Source organism: Tenrec ecaudatus, chromosome X (genome assembly GCF_050624435.1).
Source record: "Tenrec ecaudatus isolate mTenEca1 chromosome X, mTenEca1.hap1, whole genome shotgun sequence".
Lineage (NCBI taxonomy): Eukaryota > Metazoa > Chordata > Mammalia > Afrosoricida > Tenrecidae > Tenrec > Tenrec ecaudatus.
The window spans coordinates 132,426,619-132,434,219 of NC_134548.1; positions in this window are offsets into that span (position 1 = coordinate 132,426,619).

Sequence of the window (7,601 nt, forward strand, 5' to 3'; positions counted from 1 at the left end):
AGTGGCAATGGCCATTGTCTGCAGGGGAAGATGAGGCCACAGCAGACTGATTTAAGCAAGACAGAAGGAAATTTTTTCCAAAGAAGCTACAGTAAACAGGAGGGGCTTGGAGCCACAACAGATAATTTTTCACTTTACAAAGAGATCCTGTGGTACAGGCAGAACCAGAGTTATGACAGAGAACACCTTGAGCAACCAAGTGTGGAGAAAGCATTTTGCCGAGGAAGAAAAATCTTGCACAGAAGGTCAGAGCCACTGAGCAGCCAAAAAATGTGACTCAAAGATAACTTGAGAATTAACCAAATAAAAATGAGATCACATTCCACACAGAAGGAGGAGACAGACACTTTAGAGGGTGGTTATTTAGGCTGATTATTAACCCTCTCAGTACGATGCAGAAAAATAGGAGGGGAGTTCCACTTAAATTGAAACCATTCAGGTGTTCTCCTGACCTGCAGGTCAGAAATTTAATTAGATAAAAACACACACCTACATATTTTTTTTAAATTTACAACCATTAATTCCCTTCCAAAGAATGGACAGTTACCAGGAAAAAAATTTAACAAAAGTAAAGAAAGAGAAAGCACTCTATATGAGCTGAACTCACAAAGTGTTTCTTGTAAGCAAAAATTAGTTACCCATTAAAAAGAATGGTTGTCGTTCCCAAACCCCCTGAGTAGTTCCCAAACTACTCAGAGTCCTGCCACAAAGACACAGAGCTCGACAGGTCATCTATTTTGAGCAACACTGTGAAGAAGATAAAGTAATTATTTAGAAAGGCAAAATAACTTTGGAGGCAACACGCAAAGGCCAGTACAAAAAAATTAGACCAGGAGAATTGAAAACCAAACCAGATTTTATATGCATAAGCTGTTTAAAATTGTTATTCATTTCTACAATAAAAAAAAGCACACCAAGAAATCCACCTCCCAATGGTGAAACTGTTGTCAGGTGCCCTGGCAGGTTAGATTAATAATGTATTTACTCTGTCCAAATCCCAAGTTTCTGGATAAACCTACTGTATGTCTGTTGTTGCTGTTCTTTAATGCCACACAGGCTTTACACCACTCCTGTCATCATGATCGACTCTACTCTGAGAAATCAGCTCCTCTTCAGTCATATTTTGAGTGCCCTCAGACCTGGGACCTGAGGGGCTCATCCTCTGGCACTGTCTCTGACAATGCTGTCCTTCCATTCATTAGGCCTTCATTATCTGACTGTTTCAAAGCTATGTGTGAGGTTTTCAGAACTCCTTACTCTGAAGTGGGCAACCAAGTACTTTTTGTTTGTCTGTTCTTAGTCTGGAAGCTCCACTGACACCTGTTCAATTTGGGTGATGCTGGTAGCACCTGAAATACCAGCGACAGAGCTTCCAGCATCACAGCAACACACACACCACCACAATACAACAAGCTGACAAAATAGTGGTTAAATGAAAAAGACCCAATAAAAATGGAAGATGATAATTCTCACAATTTTTATGAGTGAATTGCATCAACTAGGCTAGGCTTTATAAGATAAAATAATATAATTGTACATATATGACGAAAAGCACAATAACCATGTAAAAATATCACTTCACAACATAGGGAAAATTCAAAAGCTGTATGAAGCAGAACAAAATTACTTTAAGAGCTACTATTTCCATCCTACTGGATGAGATCTATGTGTGTACCCCAAAGCATTGAATTGTATGCTTTCAAATACCAAGAGTGGGGAAACAATTAGGACATTTGAGGTGATTAGAAGTCTGAATGCTAATGGGCAATATTAAAGGATAGGTTAGTTTGCTCTAGGTGTGAAAAGGCAAATAGATAATTTTTGTATAGTGGACCTCATAGCTAAGCTGTACATATGAATCATAATGATTCCTGAACTTTGATTCAAAATAATATGAGCCTTCATGCCCAAGGCTGAGTGCCCATGACTGTGACAGATAACCCAGCTACCCAGGACATTTCTGACTCACTTATTCACACCTTGAATGGGACAGATCTCTAGATAAATCAGTTTGGGGAAAGCATGACCATAGAGGTTAATCACTTCTGATAAAATGGAGGTATTTTTGTTCATTCTTTAAATATTGTGTGTTGATGATATGCTGGGTCCTGGTCTTCGTGAGGGGAGAGGATGATTTGTAATTGGAAGTCTTAAAAGGGTAAAGTATGTACACAAACTGACAGCTAAAATGACTTTCTAAACCCATGAGTCATTATGTAGAATTTTTTATGTGTATGTGTTGTTTCCATTAGAAAAACTAGACCTCAAAATGGCGAATGTTATTTGGCTCTAAAATTTTTAGCTTTTCTTTCCTCATCAACTCTTCAACAGCTTTTCTTCTCTATTTCCTCTTTATTATCTTCAGAAATGTGAGGCACAGAAGTGGTGAGATTGAACTTCAAACTCAGATTGCTGCAGATAACATTATTTACACTGCTAAGAAGATGTAGTCTTATGTAGGGCTAATCATCCCTATACTTGGGCATTGCCCTTGTTTAAACAGCTAAAAAATTACCAATCAGTGAACGTTAGAATAACTAGGCATCCTCTCAAATATCCACTCTGATAGGGAAAGCCTTCATGATTAAATAATTTACACAGAATAAAAAAGAAATGGGTGAGAAAGGAACAAAACAAGAGTCCCTAAAAAGGCAACAAACAAAAGAACACCCTAACATGTGTTCCTCTTTTTAATAATCTTTTTTCTTAGTAGAGCTGCTAACATTAAACATGCCATTCAAAATACATATTCCATTATAAGAGAAATAACCAATTATATTGCCAATTTGATACAACCTTAATCAACTTCTTTACATTCTCTAATGAAGGTAGTTTCAAGCAAAAAAATCTATCCTAGCCTTCCGGTGGGCTATTGCTAGTATCTCATGTTTCACAATGGCAAAAATCTTAGGGAAAGTATAAAAGATCTTCAACAAATCTTCCAGATGATGATTTGGACTTACATTCCTTACCAACTAGATTTCCTCTGTTCTCTATGTCCTATGTAGGTGGTCGTGCTCTGTTGAGTCCACGGTCTCCTTCATGCATGTGATTTGCCTTTGTCTATACTCTGTTTAAGACTTAATAAGAAGGTTTGCCTGAAAGAAAAGGGGATTAGGTGGAAGGATTATAACAGGCCCTGCTCACTTTTTAACAGAGAGTTATTCATTTACACTGGGTCAGGATACCAGTTAGATTTGGAACGATTTATATGATCCTTCTCTCTGTCTGTCTCTTCCTTTCTTTTTTTTCCCTTGGTGTCTATCTAAATAAGACAGGCAGGATAAGCAACCCCATAGAGACCAACCTTGGGCAGCGGGGGCTGAGGAGTGGAAAGGGAAATGAGTAGGGAGCCAAAAATAACCTATACAGGGGAATAGCAAGGGTTATAAAATGGACGGCGAGGAGGATGTAGTGTTCCTGTAATATTTAATCAATCAAAATGTACCAAGAGATTAATAATGGGTAAACATGATAGCGGGGCAGGAAGAAATAAAAAGGAAGTAAAATTATATATAGGTATAAATATGGATATGTATATATACAAATATAGGTGTATTTTTCTATATATGTAAATACAATAAGGAAGCATATGGACTTTGGGTCACTACTAAAATCTCACATAAGTACAAGAGCGATTTGTTCTAACAATGTGGCACTGTATGATACTCACCTTCCTCACACAATTGCTGAAGACATAATAGATGCATAAGCAAATAATGGTGAAGAAAGCTAATGGTATATATATATATATATATATATATATATATATATATATATATATATATATATATATTCTGGGGTCTTAAAGGCTTGTAGTCAAACAAGTGACCATCAAGCAGGGAATCAACAAAGCCCATATGTAAAAAGCACACCAGCCTGTGTGATCATGAGGTGTCAGTGGGGATAGGTATCAGAAGTTCAAAAATAAGCAATCAAAATGATGTGAAGGCATGAAGACAAAGTAGAGATCCAAAGCCCACCTGCAAGTCACAGAAGGGCCATATGGGGAAGGGGGGGTGAGGAATTCAGGGTATGGTTTAGCACTGATAAAACACATAACTATGCTTTAGTTCTTTAATATTCCTTCCCTTACTATTAAGGCTTGGGTTTTACATCATTAATACTGTTAGATCAACATATGTCCATATGTATAATTAAGATTATTAGATGCAGGAAGGCCAGGATGCATGACCCTTGAGAAACAGCAATGGGAGTAATGAATATCAGAAGACAGGTGGGTGGGGGTAAGGGGAATATGGGGGAGCTGATAGCAATAATGGCTGTATAACTCTGCTTGAGCAATAACAGAATTGTAGGTGAATGGGTACATGGGATGGGGTAAGATATGGATATATATAAAATAATAGAATAATAATAATATATAATAATAACAACAAGGGTTCCTGGGGTCCAGGGTGGTGGAGGGAGGGGATAAGGGGAAGCTGATATCAAAGAGTCAAGGGGAAAGAAAATGTTTTGAAAATGATTGCAGTAGCAATTGTACAAGTATTTATGATCTAAATGAATTACAGAATGTTATGACATCTGTAAGAGCCCCAGTAAAATGATGAACAACAAAAAGCAATTAAAAATGCAAATATGAGACTAAGTTAAAAAACATTGCAATAAGCAGATCTATAAAAATGTTTCAATTTGGGCTATTTTATTTTCTCCTAGATGGGGGACTCTGGTGGCGTATAGTGCTTATGCATTGGGCTGCTAATTGAAAGGTCGGAAGTTTGAAATCACCAGGCATTCCATGGAAGAAAGACAGGGCTTTCTAATCCCATGAAGAGTTACAGTGTCAGAAACCCACAGGGGAAGTTCTATCCTGTCCTATGGGGTCGCTGTAAGTTGGCATCAACTTGATGGCTGGGTTTGTTTTATTTTTCATAGAACAGATCCCATCTGAAAGCTATAAAACTATTATTGAGAGCCCTGTAATTTGTTCCAGGAACCAATGATTGTAATTCTATATATCCAACCACCAATAGAACTGCACTCCCTACCCTTGAACCATCTGAGTTGTTACCGCAATCAAAGATAAGCCAAACAAATGACTGTGTTGTAATAACTTTGTTTCATGAACTATATTCATCTGGGTGAAAATTTTAGTTGAAGTCATGAGTTCTCACGAACAGACTAATACCTTCCTATAAATGAGTGTTGTCAGTCTTCTTCTGAATAAATTCTCTTAAAATCCATTTTCATGTAAAAGAAGAAAAAAAAATGTAAAAAAAAAAAAAGAAAAGAGGAGAAAACAAGAGAAAATGATTAGGGCAAAGAATGTACAGATGTGCTTTATACAATTGATGTATGTATATGCATGGACTGTGATAAGAGTTGTATGAGCCCCTAATAAATTGTTTAAAAAAAAAATCCATTTTCACAGAATAAGTGGATTCTTTTCTACAACGGTACCAAATTTTAGTTTAGCAAAGTTTGCCTTTCAATACTTGGCTACTTGACGACAGAGGTGTGACTCATGTTCATTAGGAGCATGTACTTCAATTGTAAACATTAAGGGCACACCTAGGCAAGTCCTTTGAGCAAAAAAAAAACAAACAAAAAAACGGTCCTTACCTTGGATGCTAGCTCTCCTTTTTTTTTTTAGGGAATCAATCTGCATTTTATTTTACAGTACATTTATAGATTCCTGCGGTTCAGCACTACTGGTTACAAAATTACACAACTACACTGGCTTTAAAACTAAGATAGGCTGATGCGCATTAATATTTTTCTCTCTTTAATACTGAAGATAAACATCACAAAACAAAATCTCTCAAATTGCATGCCTTTTACAATCCTAGGTGAAGGTGTACTACTTAAGTTACAATGAAACAATATGGACATAGGTAGAATAAGAATATCAAAATTTAAAAAAAAATCTTTAAAGAATGCACCACCTCATCCCAATGCCATCTGTCTGTTTTAATATCCAACTAGCATGTGTCAGCTGTAGAACATGCCCTTAGCTGGCTATCTTACCAGCACACTGTGTCTGAAGGTAAAAAATTTAGCACAGCTGGCTAAGGGTCAGAATGCATGCAAATAAAAGTTGAACTTATAACAAGATTCAAAATGAAGTAAGAGTTATTGCTGTAACCTTCCACCTTCCCCAAACCAAGCACTTTAGAATTTAAGCTCTAATATAAAACCCTTGTCAATAATATGGTCAAATGTCTACAATATTTTCTAGGTAAATTCCAGTCAAACTCAGGAACCCTATGACTCCCAAGCCCGCATGTTGCCCCTAAGAGCTGATAGGATTGCAATTGTGTTCCTCTAAGCCTTCCAACCGAGTTTCTCTTCTTGCATAACCTGAACCACATTTTCTGCTCTTGTGGCAATTTCTCCCAATTACCGTTGTTGTGTGTGTGTGTGTGTGTGTGTGTGTGTGTGCAGGAGTGTGATTGGTGGTCATCATTGTCCTTGACTACAAACCAGTCAGTTGGTGATTGGAATCTCTATCCCAATGCAATGCAAGTGCATTGCCATGACTGGGGGCGGGGTGGGGGTGGTGATCCTGGGTACAACATTCCTGGCCATGTTCTCAACAATTCAATATTTAGTTTTCTTAGAACTTCTTTCTATAATAAGCCCTCATGGTCATCCTATGTCCTCTGAGAAAATCTATCAAGATGGCTCCTTTGAAATACCACAAAACCATCATTAGTTGATCACTGTCTTGAATTGAAATGGCCTATCAGATTGTTGCAGAAGACGCTGTTTGGCCATACTCTTTTCCCCAGGTACAATAGTGGGAGTAACACAGGCACATTACTGGGAGAACTTGTGTGCACCTGCCCATTGAGTGCAGAGACATGTGTAAACACATTTCTGATTTACCCTCGGAGGAATGTAAAAGGATGTAGTTGCTTTGGAAACCAGCCTGACAGTTTCTCAAATAGCTAAACATAGAGTGACCAGTTGAGCCAGTGACTAAACTTTTTATTTAAAAAACAAACAACAAAAAACACCTCAAACTCACTATCCATTTCTGTGGGTTTCTGAGACTGTAATTCTTTATGGGACTAGGAAGCCCTGTCTTTCCTCCTCAGAGAGGCTATTGGTTTTGAACTGCTAACCTTGCAGATTGCAGCCCAACATATAACCATTATGTCACCAGGTCTCCACAATTCTTCTTAGTTTGATTAAAATGTGCTAAAATTAGAGAGTGGTGATGGATGCACAACTTGGTGAATGTACCTAAAGCCATGAAACTGTGTACTGTAATACGAAGAATTTATGATACACAAACTATATACCAATTTCCAGAGAGGAAAAATCATTATGAAATTTGGGGTGGTTAGAAATCTTAACACAAGTTGACAATATTAGAGAAATGTGTGTATGAAAACGTAATGTGATTATGTTTAGTAAAGTTGCCTTTATTATTTAATACTGTCCTCTTAACTTATGCAGTCATAATGATGTCTGAAATTTGTTTCAAAATGATATGAGCCTTCATGGCCAAGACTGAGTGCCCATGACTGTGATGACAAGTAATGCAGCGGCCCAGGACATCTGTGAATCATTTATTCATATCGTTGATATGCCAGATCCAGAGCTTTTTTTGATTGGCAGTATTTGATTCA